This window comes from Cupressus sempervirens, chromosome 6 (assembly GCF_028749045.1).
Source record: "Cupressus sempervirens isolate cs-2001-9-10 chromosome 6, ASM2874904v1, whole genome shotgun sequence".
NCBI lineage: Eukaryota > Viridiplantae > Streptophyta > Pinopsida > Cupressales > Cupressaceae > Cupressus > Cupressus sempervirens.
In genome coordinates, this window is record NC_143123.1 from 39820890 (window position 1) to 39838543 (window position 17654).

General features: G+C 36.9%; 1 protein-coding gene across 4 annotated transcripts in view; it reads left to right on the top strand.

Annotated features, from left to right (window-relative positions):
* Positions 1–17654, top strand: part of LOC149551008 (uncharacterized) — a 159708-nt gene that overhangs the window by 56739 nt on the left and 85315 nt on the right. The gene's annotated exons all lie outside the window — the stretch shown is intronic.

A 17654-nucleotide genomic window follows, 5' to 3' on the forward strand; every position in this document is an offset into this window, starting at 1 on the left:
CTATGGAGTGGTGGAATGAGGATACTCCATCCTGTACCAAGTTTGTGAATGATAACTGGCTGAAACTAAGAGACCAAATCTTGTCAGATGGCCGGTTAAGGGAGTACGCAAATGTGTTTTCAAAGAAGAAATCAGTGACCTCATCGCACTTCTCAGCCGCTTGGCAGGGCTCAAGGATTCAAACACCTTCAAATCTTGGATGTATAAGTACATCTCACTCATAATATGGTAAAAAAAATGTGTTTTGGGCCGAATTGGTGAGTGACTCAATATGCGAACAATTGGTGAACGTTTTATCAACTAGTGTGTTCAACATGAACTCCTACATGGTGTACATTGCTGCTTCTCTAGGCACCTTTTCTGGTTTATCAACCAGATATGACAGGTCCATAGTTCATGTGTGGGAATATTATGAGCAATTTTCTTTGAAGCAAAGCCGGATACACTTCAGAAGAGTTTAGGATGCCTTCTTTGGGCATTTTATGTGCTTATTTGATAAAGAGCTTCCTAATAAGCGAGTATCTGATGAGGCATGGAACAAGGTTAGTGAGTATGGTTGCATGTATTTATAATTCCCCAACTTTATATATTTGTGAGTTGGGTGCTTCAAGGAGAGCCATACACACTACCAAGATATCCCACCGATAAAATTATATTGATGGAGTTAGTAAGACAACTTATGAAAGTCCAGGGTTATCAGTCTAGTTTGCATTGGCCTAGAGTGGGGGTCTCATCTTGAAACCCTTTTGAAGATTGGAGGATACTCAATTGACACTGTACTTAAGGCCAAGAATATGGAGTTTGAACTCCAAATGATCACGTTGAAAAAATTTGTAGCCAGGAGTTGTTTTGATTGGAGGGGATTGCATGACAATATGAGGAAGCAGTTCTTGCACATACCTCGTCTAGAAGATCTTTGAATTGATGTACGTGTTAGCAATTTAGTCTACCTCCTAAATTGCGATGTTAAGCTTGCTTATATACTGCACTATGTGTTTTAAGTTGCTGATCATACATATTACAGAATGGTTTGGATGCAAAAAGTAAAGTACAAAAATCAATAAACAAGAGAAATTGATCATTTTTTATTCAATATACATAGAAGTACCAAAATAGTACACTTTATTGAAATATATTTCAGAATTGTTTTGATAAGGTACAAAATGTTCAAATTTTAAACAGGACTTGATACAATGCATTTAGATATCACACAAGTCGTGGCAGCTCCTAATACAATATCTAAATAAACACATTGCATAAACAAAAATGTATTGGAGAGATAAGGGGAAAAGCCTCCATTTCCCGAACAGAATAATCGTTGATCTGAATGTTGAAGAAGATTTGAGCTCGTGTCTCCATCTGGGAATAGACCTGCAAAATGTAAAGAGGAGGGCCAGTTCATACAAAATGTGCAGTGGAACCATTCCAATTATCTCTACACTACTCAGTGTTCCTAGAACGTAATTATTCAGATAACTGCATTAAAAGATGCAAAGCCAAGAGAATTATCCAAAAGCAAAGCAAGTTTTATGCTAATAAGTTTGTTTCATGTTTAGGTACAGGTATGAAGTTTGAGGTTGTTGAATGATCATGCATAAGTTACACGCATGAAGTCTTTTGACTGAATCATGTAGAGGCCAAGACTGAAGGAGACTATTGAAGGGACACGCATAAACTATAGGCGTGAAACCTTTTGGTCAAATCATGTAGAGGCGAAGACTGAAGACATGGGGAGATTGTTGAGGGGGCATACATAAATTACAAGTATGGGACCTTCTAGTTCAACCATAGCAGAAGATTGAAGACACGAGGAGATTGTCAAAGGGACATACACAAATTACAGGTATGAAACCTTTCAGTTGAATTATGAAGGGCATATGGAATTCTTAGTCTACAAGCTGAGGGAAAAGAACATGCAGCAAATAGAGGAATCAACCAGTCAAAGTTGAGAAAACATTTCTAAAGCTATATTCTTTATTGCATAAAAAGTAAAAGATCTGAAAGTGTACAGCTACAAATGTAAACAGTAAGGCATACATGTGCAAAGAGCAATCGCTTATTCAAGTTATAACAGTTTTATTCATTGGGAAGATGTTACAAAATTGAATAAATAAAAAGTAGTTGAAGAAACAAAAATTCTATAGTGAAACCTTCCAGCTATTTAGTTGCAAATTTTACACATAAGCATTACATATTTCAGACACAAAGGTATAGCAAAATAGTAACAACAAAACATGAAAATCAATGGTGTTCTGGGATAATATGCTGTACAAAACAAGTTGAGGTTTTTCAAACAGGCTACAAAGCTATTTTTGAGAGCAACAGATTTATCAAAAGGAGGCATAGAAGGGAGAGTTCATTTCAGCCAATTAAAAAATTGCTTCAGGAAGAGAATGATTTTTAGGCTTAATTTGAATTCACAAAAATCTAGCTCAATGACTGATTCTTTAGGAGACAATCGGTTATTAATGAAGGGTGCTCAAAAGGTCTGATTTCTCCAGTCATGGTTGCTGTCTGCTATTTTTTTTCTGATTCCAGTAGTTTATTCAAGCAAAAACAGTAATTGAATGCACAAATATCTACCACCATGTCTCACATTTTAAACAATAGAATGAAAATAACCATTCATGCATAACAATAGAGTAAATGCTGATGAAATAAAGCATTCACGACATGGAACAACAGTCCAAGCACTTATAACAAGCAATAAAAGATAGTGAAGCTAACAACAACCATCAATTTTGAAGGAGAACCTGAAGATCAAACAACAGATAGGAAATAGAGCAATTCCAACAAATACAAAAAATCACCATAGCTCATGGCAGCCACGAAATGGAGTAAAAATAATAGCTACAACAAACCCTCCAATGTAGCAGAGAATAGCATAGTGAAGAAGATCATATGGCACAAAATGGAGGTAAAAGAACTTACATAAAATACCAGTGATCACCCACATCTAAAGTAATAACCCAGCCCAACAAGAAACCAAAAATTCATGGCATGGACCCATAAAAAAGCAATGGAGAGTCACGACAAGTGAAGGAGAAGAAATGTGGAGCCACGAAACATGGAGAACTCACGACAGAGCAAATGAAGAAACCCATGGAGCTCACGACAGCCAATATCTTAGAAGAAATGGAGGAACCCGTGAACACATGGCATTCAAAAAAATGTAGAGCAGTGAAGATCAGCCAAGACATGGAGGAAAAGATCCACAGCTTAAAGAACTCGAGAACACCAGTAGTTATGGTGTTCCCAACTTGAAGAATAAGCTCACGGCTTAAAGAACTTAAATACACCAGCACTCAAGGCGACCATACAAGCAAACGACAAAATGGAGATAGAGAACACGACATTCACAGGTTAGAAAATAACTAGAATAATAACTCACGGTATGGAGTAGAGCAAGAAGAAATCGCAAACACCAGAGTTTCTCCAAGTCGGCTAGGGTTTCAAACCCTCCTCCTTCCTTCATTCGTTTTCAAAAGAGCATGCAAATGTTAAAAAACATAACCTTATTCCTCCCTTTTAACATTCCTTTATGATATTTTATAAACTTTCGGGTCCATGTATGATATTGATTTATTTTACAATCATATATCATATGCAACTTTCATTACTGTTTTCATTTATTATTATTTTTTTATTTTATCAATATTAATACATTTAATATAGATTAAATGATACATCGTTATTTAATGTATATTAAATAGATTAATATTGATAAAATAAAAATGATAATAATCAATTCCTTGCATAATATGATTGTAAAATTGATAATATCAAGTGTAAAATTTATAAAATACCTAATATTTCTTAATTATTTTAAAATGCAAGATGAAAAGGATATGATTGAGAATGTGAGGTAACTTTTAGTTTGTTGAGGAGTTCTATTTTTAGCAGAGGAAGACTTTTCAGTCAACTGGATGTTACATAAAGTTCATTCTCAGGGAAGCTTTTTATGCATTTATGCATGATTTTGAGGAGATAGAGGCAGTTTTCCAATTGGCTATTAGTTGGACAGGTGTTTGAGAGCAATTTTCAGGGGTTTCTTCATAGTTTGGTTCAGTTTTGACTTATTTTTTCCATGTATATTTCTGACAGCCGAATTAAGGTTTTGAGCTCTATTTATTGTACATTCACCTCATTATGAGGGATCTTCTTTTGGCTTTAGAATTTTTGGCACATTGCAAAATTTTGAGTTGATTGTAATAGCATTTTGTAATAGAGATTTTTCAGCATTGGTTATATAGATTCAACAGTTCCTCGTTGATTTTCATGCAATATTGTGGATTCTTTTCTTTTATGTTGTGTTCGTCCTTCATTAAAGCTATATTCCTTATTGCATGTTAGAATATCGATTCTTGTAATTGTAGGTCTTTGTTTGTGTCATTTGTTTTGCAGAAAAAGCGTAAAACCTACATTTTCTTTTCAAAGCAGAAGATTCTGGTTCCTTGCATAGAATCACTTTTGTAGTTGCATGTTTGTCTGAGTATTATGAATCATTCATATTATGGGTAATTTGTGCTGATTTGAGAAAGTTGCATACAAATCATTGGTGTATCACCTCATCTAGGTTTAGTATTCGTTATTTTCATTATTCTCATCCCTTTTCCCACATACAATTTAGTTTTTAGGTGATCATTATTTAGGAACCAACCTAGCTTTTGGAGGTTCATCTCTCATTTTAGGACAACTCACCACCCGAGAGAGTTTCAATGTTTCAATAGGATAGCTAGATTCTGCATCTTGCTATAGGCGCAATCCTGATTGACAACAGTATGTACCGAAGTGGACATACATCATATGGATTATACTCGATTAATTGTGAAGAAAATTGTAGATTTCAACTTGGTTTCAATTCCTTCTGGTTTTGAAGATGATCATCAAATGTTAGATCTTGAATATTTTCAGCATGATGTGGAGAAGTTACCCATTCTTCCTCCTACATAGTCATGCAAAGGTAATAGGTCCATTTGGGATAGATTCCAATCTATCCTTGCTAATACCAACACATGGATGAAGAGAAGGGGTCTTAAGTGGATAAAGATAAAGCTTGACAAAGATTTTGATCCCACTAGTCCGATTGGTTTGAGGTCATAATTAAAGGGTGAAGGTAAAGATGACATGTCCTCATCTACATTGGAACCTCCTGTTCAAAGTTTTCCCAAGCTGTCTATCAATTGAGGAAAAGATTCAAGAGTACTTGAGATTAAAGAGATTGAATCTCAATTAATTCAAGTTGACTCAAGTGACGATGAAGCAAGGAAATCAAAGGAGTCATCACCTCTTGCTTCATGTCCTCTTGAAGTTCTTGATGTAACCTCTCTTCCGGATTCGGCTCTAGTATTAGATGAATCTCATGATTTGCCTTTAGGTGTTGTTATGGGTGCATTCTCCATTAAGCATCCGTCTTTTGAAGATTATGTGACTACTACACCAGCATTGCCTGTATCGTCAGCCGCACTTGCATTAGAAGCACAAGGAGACCAGTATGATTTTGAAAATGTTTTTGATGCATATTCTTTGTCTATTCCTTTTGCCACTATTCGGTCTAGAGCATTGCTTGATGTAACTTCAGCTCAGTTTAAACAATTTATGACTGACATTACACATAGCACTCCTCCTGTGGCCATTCAGAGTGAGACACCAGCTATAGTTGCTACTGTTATGCATGTAATCCTGAGTTATCTATGGTAACTATTGCTTCAGCTTGTGCATCTTCTTTCAATCTTCCTCCACGGTTGAGTGTTGTTACATAAAAAAGAAAGAAAGAAGAAATTCCACTTGAAGAAGATGACAGATAAGTAACGAAACCATTGCTTTCAAAGAAGTTTCTCTAGTGGTGGTTGATGACAATAACATCAAGTATGCTGAAGTGGCTGAACCTTTTGTGGAGAAATATACCAAAGACATGCAACCTGTTGCTTACAGAATCACAAGAGTCAAAACTTGGTAAGCAAACAAGGGTAAGTTATCAATACGATACACATGAGGCAGTAAGCTTTCTTTTTTGAAAGAATGATTAATTGTGGGAAAAGAAAGCTAAACTCAAAGAAGAGAATGCTCATTTATTGGGAATCATTGAACCTGGTAGGTAGTGAACCTGTTTCAGTTGTATGCACTAAAAGGGAGAAGCGGAAGGCAAATACTGTTGATGAATGGGGCAGCAATATTGAACAAGAGGGAATCCAAGTGATTCAAGAAGTATTCCAGAAGTTGAGGAAAGGAAGAGAAATCTCTGCTAAACTGGATGACATGTTGAAATCACTTAGCCATCAATTTGAGTTGCTGGACAGGGTTCTTGGTGCTGGGAACAACATGATGGAAATTGATTTAGACTTCTTATGTGAGTATGATGTCATTACATCCATTGAAATGTACCATGATTTCATGCATGTGATGGAAAACAAGAACCAAGTTCTCCAAAAGCTCATTGAAGAGATAAAGGTAGCGGTACTCATGGTATCTACTCAAGCAGATGAGACCAAAGGAGATTTTAAAGAGTTGCCATGTGAAATCATTAATGAGCACAATGGAGTAAGAAGTCAGCAAGAAATTCTCATAGAGTTTGCATAAACTATTAGCCTACAACTTGAGTTGGATGACTTCAACATCAGTGTGCTTAACACATTTGCAGATTGGAAGTTTTCATTGAAGAATTTGCATAATCAAGTGGAGGATTGTAATAAGGAAACATCTAGGGCAGCAAACGTACTCAGGAAAGTTATTACGATTTTACAACACACTGGAGAACCAGAGGCTACGGTTGTACGAGAGTCCCTACGAAAGTTTGAGAGTTGGTTGATACCATGTGAAAACTCCAAATCATATTTTTACATGCTTTAAGTAGAGTAGTGATAGGAAAGCTGCATGTAAAAAGCATCTATGTTGTAAGTACATGATAACATGTACCTTTGCAATGAACTTATGTAGCTAAGTTGCAATGCAACTTTGAATAAAGTCGAAGTAGTTAGTTAGGATAAGTATTGGTGGTTGAGGTTGTTCCACTTTTTCTTCCACCTTTTATTCTATATAAAGGAGAGAGTTAATTGTAAATAATCATCTTTTTCTTTATAGGAGAAGGTTGGGCTTGTGACTAGAAGGCTTTGTATTTCTTGTTTTAAATCTTTGAAGTGAATAAAGATGCAAGTTTTTCCCAAACTTTGTGTTTGTTTCTTATGTTACATTGATTCATTCATCTTTGTTACTTCTCTCTTTAGAAGCATTTGAATGTTTGATATTGTTTTTGAAAGAATTTGAGCTTTCTTAAACGAGATTAATTTAGTTTGTTAATGGCAGCAAGTACTAAGATTTGAAGACTTTGAGCTTTGTTCGCAATTCACCCTTTTGTTTAAAGAAGGTTGATTGTAGGAGACTTTGGGTTCTTGCTATCAACCACACAAGTCAAGTATAACTGCTCTCTTAAGGTCATTCTTACGTCAATACTTAAGCCACCGGTATTACTGTAGCAATAGATTCCTTTTGTTTAATTGTAAGTAGTAGTTGATAATAGAAAATCATTCTTGAAAAAAGAGGAATTGATTTAGTAAACCATCCTTTTGTCAATTTCAGTTAGGTCTTTGTTGTAGCCATCTACGGTAAGAAGAGAGCGTCCCCTACTGCTGAGAGGAGAGATTTATCTTACTACACTGTTGCCTAAAGTTCCCATTTTGTAGGCTGTGGTTACAATGACTTACAAAATTTTTAGCTAACACATACCAAAACATGTACAAATCATAAATATATACTTTTTTACACCCTAAAAACAAGAATTAAGAATATCACATGTTGTGCATATGCTAAAAAAATTACCATAAATATTACAAATTCAAAATACAATATAGTATTATACTAATTTGATATCTAATATCAATTTGTCAAACTTGACTGTCAGAGATATTCGTTATTCAATATTAAAATAATACAGTATCATGAAGATCAACATCAGTATCATCATTAACATTAGATAATGTTAGATGTTTAGAAGAACCACATACAACCCCTTTGCTCAATGCTGCTCCTAATAAAATGTTGGCTATTTGACACCTCAAAAAGTAAGAATTGGGTGGCAGAAAAAACGTCCAAGTCACCTTATTGAAAGTTTAATTTAAAAAGGAGAAAAGGTTCCTTATAGTGGTGCATAGTGCATACCACCTAGACGATGTGTGCCCAAACAACAAATTGTGTGTGTGTGTATGGCATGAACGACCAAGGCACAATATGCCTTAACATCAAAAAATGTACACAAATTTTCTAAGACTTGAGGTGTGTGTCTCTCCCAGCCTAAAAGTTCAAATTAGAAAGAAGAAAAAGGTTCCTCATAGTGGTGCATGCCACCTAGACTATGTGTGCCCAAACTGCAAAATATTATATATATATCTACACACACACACACACACACACACAAACGACAAACTATGTGTGTATGGCATGAACAACCAAGGCACAATATGCCTTAACATAAAAAACTGTACACAAATTTTAAACTTGAGGTTGTGTCTCTCCCAGCATGAAAGTTCAAATTAGAAAGAAGAAAAAGGTTCCTCATAGTGGTGCATGCCACCTAGACGATGTATGCCCAAATTACAAAATATTTTATATATATATAATGCTGAGCACAACCAAGTTGCAATGTGCCTTAACATTGAAAGCTTTACAGAAAATTTTAGACTGGGGTGTGTGCCTATCCCACCATGCACGCCATGTAAAAGAGTTTTATTGAAAACAAAATAATCCTCATAAAGGTGCGTGCCTAGCAGATTGTCCATCAATCCAAGGCGTGTTACAAAAATAACTCCTTTTTTAATTTAAGATCAAAGCTGGTTCACTCAAGTGTAGGTGCCTTTTTTGTAAGGATGTGCCCCTTAAAATGTTTTTTCAATAATTAATAAAGGGGCATACATACTGATTTATTAATGACATTGAAAATTTAAAAAAAAGTGAAAAATTTATCTAATGATAGAAGAAAAAAAAAACATTGCCGAGGTTATCTATTTAACCTTTATGATCAGTGTACAACACAATAATGTCTCCATTTCTTTAAGGTTTGAATAATAGCATAGAATACTTGGTCATAGATTGAATATTTCCTCTTAGCATCATTCAATTTCTCGCTGTAGAAAGTTATAGGCTTACCTTCTTGACTCAAAACAACTCCAATCGCACTTCAACTAGCATCATTGTCCACTTGAAAAACTTTAGTAAAATCAGGCAAAACAAGCACAGGTAATGCTGCGACCTTTTCCTTCAATGTTTCAAAGCTTTTATTTGCTCCATGTATCCATCTGAATTCCTTTTTATCACCTCTCATAGTTTCTGTCGTAGCATTACAAACTGAATTGAAATTTCTGATAAACTTCCTACAAAAACTTGCTAATGCATGAAATGATCTAACTTCTCCTGCACTCTCAGGTGTAGGCCGCTTAAGAATAGTCTTCACCTTCTCAAGAGCTATCTTCAAACCATCATCGAAAATCACAACACCAAGATAAACAATCTCCTCCTTCATAAAGAACATTTCTTCAAATTTATCAACCACTTTTCCTCTTTCAATCTTTGCAACACTCATCTGATATGCATTAAGTGTTCCATTTTAAGTCTTACTGAAGATTAGTTGGCAACCAGATATACATTCACAAATTTACCGAAGAATTTCTTTAAAACTTCATTCATCAGTCTCATAAAAGTACTAGGTGTATTAGTTAAACCAAAAGACATAACTAACCACTAATAGAAACCTTCATTAGTCTTAAAAGTAGTCTTCTTTTCATCCCCCTCTTTGATTTTAATCTTATGATATCCACTCTTAAAATCAATCTTTGTAAACTATTTTGCTCCACTTAAACGATTAAGGATGTCATCCACTCTAGGCAAGGGAAATTTGTACTTAACTGTTATTTTGCTTATATCTCTAGAATCAGTGCACATTCTCCATTCTCCATTCTTCTTAGGTGCCAATACAACAAGTACTACATCCAGACTCAAACTTTCTTTGATCAAACCTTTCTCAAGCAACTCTTGCACTTGTTTGTTCAATTCTTAATTTTCTGCAAGTTTTAGTCTATGTGGTGCTTTATTAGGCAAACTAGCTCCAGGTATCAAATCCATACAATGACTAATACTTCTCACAAGAGGTAAACCATTAGGTATATTATCATAAATAATATCTTGAGATTATTTCAACAAAGATCTAAGCTCAGGTGCATCCTCAAGTTCATCTTGTTTCTTAGCCTTTCTAGGGATCAAAGCAAAGCAAACATTCTATTACTTAATATCCTTTACAAAGTGATTTTTTTCAGCTAAGCAAGCTCTAACTGTAGTACAATGATTCTCTTCAAGTTTCTCAATCAAAGACAACAATACTTGTTTCTTCCCATTAGCACAAATAGTATATTGATTCAATCTACCATCATGTAAAGCCTTTCTATCATATTGCCAAAGTCTTCCCAAAAGAATATGAGAACAATCCATAGGCATAATATCACATAAAACTTCATCAAAGTATTTCCCAATCTTGAGTTTCACAAAGCATTGTTCACTTAACTGTAATTTATGTTCATCCTTGATCCAAGCAATGTGATAAGGGTTAGGGTGCTTCAGTCTTTACAAGTTCAACTTAGATACCAACTCCTCAGATGCCAAATTATCAGAATTACCACTGTCAATGATCACTTTGCAAAATATTCCTTCAATCTTACATTTGGTCATAAAGAGACTTTTTCTCAAAACAAGTTTTCCATCCAATTATTCATTCCACAAGGTTCTTCTCATCACCAGGTTCTCTCCTAGGTTCATTTGGAGGATCAATAGCTTCCTCTTGAATTAAAGCATTTTTGCTTCTACTTCATGCCTTCTTTCAAGGAAAGGTACATTCAAAACTTCTATGTCCTCCACATTTAAAACAAGTTCCCTTAAACTAAGATCTATCTTCTCTCTTTTCAATACTGTTATTCCTAGAGTAAGCAAAAGAATTACCTCTAGTGTAGTTACCTCTTCCTTTGTTAGCATTAGCCTCTTTGCATTCATATTTACCTTTGTCATGTGGTGTACTATTAAATCTGCTACTTTCTCCATAAGATCTACCTTTCCTCTCCACCTCTTGCTCTTTGTGTATGTTCATACTTAATTGTCAGTATTTCTTAAGCTCCCAAGGCATACAGGTACGCTTCTTCCACACTTTCCTTATTTATAAAATTAATTTGGATACCTAGCCACTTTTTCAACTTCATCATCAACATGTCCAGCTCTAATATCTAACTTGTATAATTCCTCAATATAATCTTTCACAGTCATACCTTTCTGTTTTAAATTTTGCATTCTTCTCAACAAATTAACTTGATAATCAACGGGAAGGAATTTTCTTTTTAACTTACCGACCATCTTTACCCAAGTCTTGATCTTATCTTTTCCTCTTATTTGTTTGTCAATCTGTAAGTGTTCCCCCCAAAGAGAAGCATGGCCTCTCAACTTCGTAGCTATTATCTTCACCTTTCTATCGTCAAGGATACTTTCATAATCAAAGAAATTTTCAATCTTAGAGATCCAATCCAACAAGGCATCGGTATCAAGCTTTCCACTGTAACAAGAAAGTTCAAAAGAAGATTAGGAATTCGCTCTACTCAAGGCTCTGAAGAGTCTCTCTTCATCTTGTTCTACCTCAGGTTCAGGATTAGGTGCAACTGTTGCTTCTTCATCACTAACATCATCAAGATGTACTCTTCTTTGGGCTATTTCACCAGCTTCAAGTCTAGCTGCAATCTGTGTCAACATGTCCATGATAACATTATTTGCATTTCCTCTACCTCGAACCATTTTGAGAATAGTTCCTGCAGGAATCATAACCTTCTACAAGTTATAGGTCATAAACTCGGTCTACCAGCCTACAACCAATGCAAAACAAGGTTCACGACGATCCCAAACTTCGCCAAGAAAGAAACTTTTGCTCTGATACCACCTAATGTAAGTCTAGGAGGTCAAAGGAGACACTCTAACGCAGTGCAAGGCAGGAGAATCCCCAAAGGAGATGTCTTAGCCCCTAGCAAATAACCACACAACAGAAACACAATAACAATGCAAGATCTGATATCAAATCATAACTCCTTATTCATAAAGTAACTGTTACATGCAATATGCTGGGCTGTAAGGCCTTCCTAGTTACGGCCAAATACAAAGCAATTACAATAACAGTTCTACAAGATCCCTCAAGATCCAATCCAAACCCAAGCTAGTCCAGATCCACACTCTGGTAGAAACCTCCAAGATCTCAACTTGTGCTCACAAGCACCAAGCAACCTCCTTGTTTCTAAACCACAGCCACTAGCTCTTCTCCAACTTTACCCAAAATCCAAGTGTAAACTGTCTCACATTCGGCGCTTTGTCCACACACAACTCCACCACAATCTTGCTGTAAACTGCCTCACATTTGGCGCTCTGTCCACAGACTCAGGAAAACTTGCCCTTTAGCTTCCTCCTTCTCTCCAAGCTTCTACTAAGAAGAGATCACACCTTCAAGCTTGATTAGAAATGCTCATATGCCTTACTTACATAGGTAATTTCCACCCAAGATGTTACCAACACAACCAATGTGGGATAAAAGGTAAATGCAACTACCTTCCAACAAATATTTAATTCCCACTCAAATACAACTAAGCACCACCATGTGACCCAACAAATATTAAATGCATGATTTAATAAAATGTCCACAAACTTCTAGAATTCTGCCTACACACCTCAATAAATGGAATGACAACCATTTTTATTTAATTTTCTATTTACGCCACCTATGAACATCAAAAATAGAAATTTTTTTTTCTCCTTTTCCCTTTTTAAAAAAAATTATTTTTCCTCTAATTTTGTCACTTTCTCTCTCCTCCATTATTAAAAGAAGAAATTTTCCATGCAAGATGCTCCTGCATTAGACTCCCTAGGTAGACAAAAAAAGTGTGTCCCACACTTGGATGCCAAAAAAAGGATCTACAACCATCTTCATCTTCACCAAAGGGTTCCACCTCAACAGGGACAAGAAAACCAATCTACACATCATCCACATCTGCATCACTCTGTCAAACACTAGAATATCAACCATCCAATCAGCATGCTCACTCTTAGGAACAAATTGAACATAATGCTTCATTAGCAAACTCTTGTCCACATCAACAACTAGTGAATCCACACCAACAACAACAAACTCCATATCAACAACAATATGTAACTCCTCAACAACATATGCCAAACTCTCAACACTAGCGGTCTCATTGCTCACAATGAGATGCTTTGCAACATACGAGTCATCACCAACAACAACTAGCTCATCCACGATCGAGTGCTCCACAATCTCCATGTCAGACTCAACTAATTGATCATGAAAACCAATCTAGATCCCAACATCAACAAGGTTAGGAATATCTTCAGCAACAACCTCCAGCTGCTCTGCAGGTTCTGTAAACTGATCAACAAAACCAACCTCTTCCACCTCGACCTTGTTATGCCATCTTCTCTCACGAACAAGTCTCTTAACCGGCCAAACAACTCTCTTCTGGATTGGTAGACTCCAGCTCCACAAACATCTACGGAATGCCTTTCTCATCTTGTCCTTATCTTGATCAGCCAAACTAGTTTCAAAACAAGCAACCTCCTCCTTACCTCGATCAGCCAAACTAGCTTCAAACCGAGCAGTCATCTCAGAAAACCTCCTTTTTAGCACATCATGGAGATTTGCAATCATCTTAGGGTCGAATCCTCTCAGAGCCATCTCCCAAGATCTTCGTAAACCCTCTGCAACTGATGTAGGAGCATCTTGGGTTGCCTTGTTATCGTGCTCATTTTTGTTCATTCTGCAAGTTGGTGCCGAGTTACTGTAGCACTTAGTTGGTGCCGAGTTATTGTAGCACTATAGTGTTGACCGAGTGTTCCTTCATGTGCCAAGTTACCTAGTTTATGCCAAGTGACTCTTCATGTGCCGAGTTACGCAGTGTATGCCGAGTGACCCTTCATGTGCCGAGTTTTCCTCTTTATGCCGAGTGTCAGCATTTGGACGTGATTTCTGCGAGCCGACTTGCAAGATTTATTTCGATTGCGATATTTATGTTAAGATCTTTTCTTGGAATGTGTCCAGACCGTTGTTGGGTCGGCCTTCTTCTTATATAATGTTCTAGAATAATCTGTAAGTTGTTTTGGCAAATATATATAGAGTGTTTAGGCTTAGAGTTAGAGCAGTTTTAGAGGAATTCTAGATTAGAATGCGAAAGTTTGGAAAGTTTGTTGCATATGTATCTGGAGTTGTGAATTTGATGTTGGATCTTTGATCTTGAATATATTTTGTATCTGGCCGTAACCCAGAAGGCCTTACAGTTCGGCATGTATGAAGATATTTTGATGAATCAATAAAAGTATTTCACTATTCTTCCTCCTTTGGTTGTTGTTCTTTGTGTTTGCTTCCATTGTGTTAACTCTTGTAGGGTGGTTTGGATAGCTGGGTGAGCCTTTGGTCCTAGTTTCTCATTCATTCGTTGCGTCAGCAACAAATCCTTCCCACGCTCCTTGTGACAACCTTGTATTGTTTTCAAGTCAGATTGCAACCTACCACCTCGCATGAACAATCAGGAACCACATCACAAGTCCAAGACCATAGATCTGCAATCTACAAACTCTCTACGATCATGCCTTAACAAGATCAACCTTCCATCTTCGCATCCATCGATCAATCTACAAGCCCTTTGCAATTGCAAGCCAGAACCACGATCTGCCACCTCGCAACCAAGAGATCTAGGACTCTAGAAAGAAAATCCACCACTAGATCAAGATCAACTTAGATCTACTTCTCCAACCCAAGTCCTAGTGTAAACTGCCACAACTTCGGCAATCTGTCTAACGCTCAGGAACAACCTTCACTTTGATACCATCTAACGCAGTGCAAAGCAGGAGAATCTCCAAAGGAGATGTCCTAGCCCACAACAAATTACCACACAACAGAAACACAATAACAATGCAAGATCTGATATCAAATCATAACTCCTTATTCATAAAATAACTGTTAAATGCAACGTGCCGGGCTGTAAGGCCTTCCCGGTTACGACCAAATACAAAGCAATTACAATAACAGTTTAAGATCCCTCAAGATCCAATCCAAGCCCAAGCTAGTCCAGATCCACACTTTGGTAGAAACTTCCAAGATCTCAACTTGTGCTCACAAGCCACCAAGCAACCTCCTTGTTTCTAAACCACAGCCACTAGCTCTTCTCCAACTTTATCCAAAATCCAAGTGTAAATTGCCTCACATTCGGCGCTCTGTCCACACACTCACAACTCCACCACAATCCTATTGTAAATTGCCTCACATTCGGCGCTCTGTCCACAGACTCAGGAAGACTTGCCCTTTAGCTTCCTCCTTCTCTCCAAGCTTCTACTAAGAAGAGATCACATCTTCAAGCTTGATTAGAAATGCTCATATGCCTTACTTAAATAGGCACTTTCCACCCAAGATGTTACCAACACAACCAATGTGGGATAAAAGGTAAATGCAACTACCTTTTGACAAATTTTTAATTCCCACCCAAATACAACTAAGGACCACCACGTGACTCAACAAATATTAAATGCATGATTTAATAAAATGTCCACAAACTTCTAGAATTCCACCTACACACCTCAATAAATGGAATGACAACCATTTTAATTTAATTTTTTATTTACGCCACCTATGCACCTCGAAAATAGAAATTCCTTTTTCTCCTTTCCCTTTTTTTATTTTTTATTATTTTCCCTCTAATTTTTGTCACTGTCTCTCCTCCAATATTTATTTTTTTATTTTTAAAATTTTTTCCCATGCAAGATGTTCCTGCATCACACTCCCAAGCTACCCTTGCTAGAGTTACACATAGAAGCCAACAATAAAGGAGAAACCACAAGAAATTATTCAGTGTAACCCGGGTGCGCGCACCTGGGTCAAAAACTCGAAGCACCCGATGCGTGTATGTACTTGATGCGAGTGTGTCATGCACCCAAGTACCCCCGCTGGCTGAAAATGAGCTGCCGCACCTCGGCCACACCGATTGAGCACCCAGGTGGTTCGTAGATGCTTGGGTGTGGGGGTGCTCGTAGGGTGCAACCGACTGAATGGCCCAAAAAATTTTAAAATAATAATTTTTTCTTTTCTTTTTTAATTTTTTTTTTATGCATGCTTAGAGAGCACTTGGGATAAATCCATTCTCATTATTGACATTTTTTGTTATTTTGTTGATTGTACTCACTTGGATATGGCTACGATACATTATTTCATTTCATTGTTTCGTGCTATTCAGCTCATTGTCATCATGAGCATCTTTATGATATATCATATATGATATTCATATTTGAACAATGAATTTTGAATCTTGCATCTTGAACTAAGTTAATTTGTTAAATGGTCATTGGTAATGGTTATGAAGTTTCAAGTTTGAACTTATGGTTTGTGAATCACATTTCAATTTTCTCTATTCAACTATATTTGGTATGTTATATAATATATTGAAGTATCATTTCATAATTAGCATTTTCAGTCATATATATTATATATATACTATGCAACCACCTCCTCCCCCTCCCCTCCCCCTCCCCCCCTCCTCCCCCCCTTCTGCACCCCCACCGCTGCACCCCTGTCTTCCCCCCCTCCGTCCCAAATTGAGGCCCTTTTTTTCCCGCACTTGAAACTCGTCCCGATGTCCCCTTGCACTACCGCACCCCCACGCTGGGGTAACACTAAAATTATATAGATTCCAATGCAGATATGATGAGACAATCTTCCTTCAACATGCTAGGCATAAGGCCTACCTAGTTGCATCCATAAACATTCAAAATACAACCTACGAGCTTAGAAGCTCAGACTTACAGAGCCAAACCTTATTATCTTCCTTCTATTTAACTTTATTCTATCTATCCTAATTCTAGATCTCAAGTTATATAGCCATTAAGACCACAAGTTGGCCTACTAGTCAAATAATTACAAAATATGGTCCTTCCCCAAAGGAGAGATCAATGACGTTACAATTAAGCAAAATAACATCCGTGGGAACAAAAATAGGTCTACATGTGATCCAAGAAAAGATTCGCAAGGCCATGGAAAGCCTCAATACCATACGAAACCTCGTCGAAGCCAACCCCACATGTTTCTCAAGTTGCTAGGAAAGAACATGCCATGAACAAAGAGAAAGGATAACTTTCACATATGATCGAATTAAGTTCTATGAACATAGAACAAGGATCCACAAAAGGACCACATTAAGAAGCCTATTGCGCAGAAAGAGAAAATACGAACAACAAAGGCCATTGGTTTACAACTGAAAGGAAATACATTTAATTGATGCAATGTTGCCAAAGAACCCAAGATGCTCTTGCATCAATCCCAAGGGGTTTTACGTTTGTGTATGACATTTTATGGTGAGCAATTTTTGGATATTCAGAATGGGGTTATCGCTCGTCGTGTTTACTTTTCTTACCGTTGGAGCCATGCCTTGTGTATCTCTTTGGGTTCCTTCGGAGTTGGCTCACACCAGCTCAGGATTCAGATGGATCATCACATTGACAGAGAGGACATGATTTGTTGGTTATGTACCTTAGCTGAGGCGGAAACAAAGGCACACTTCACTTTTCGATGCCCCATCTATTACGAGATTAGA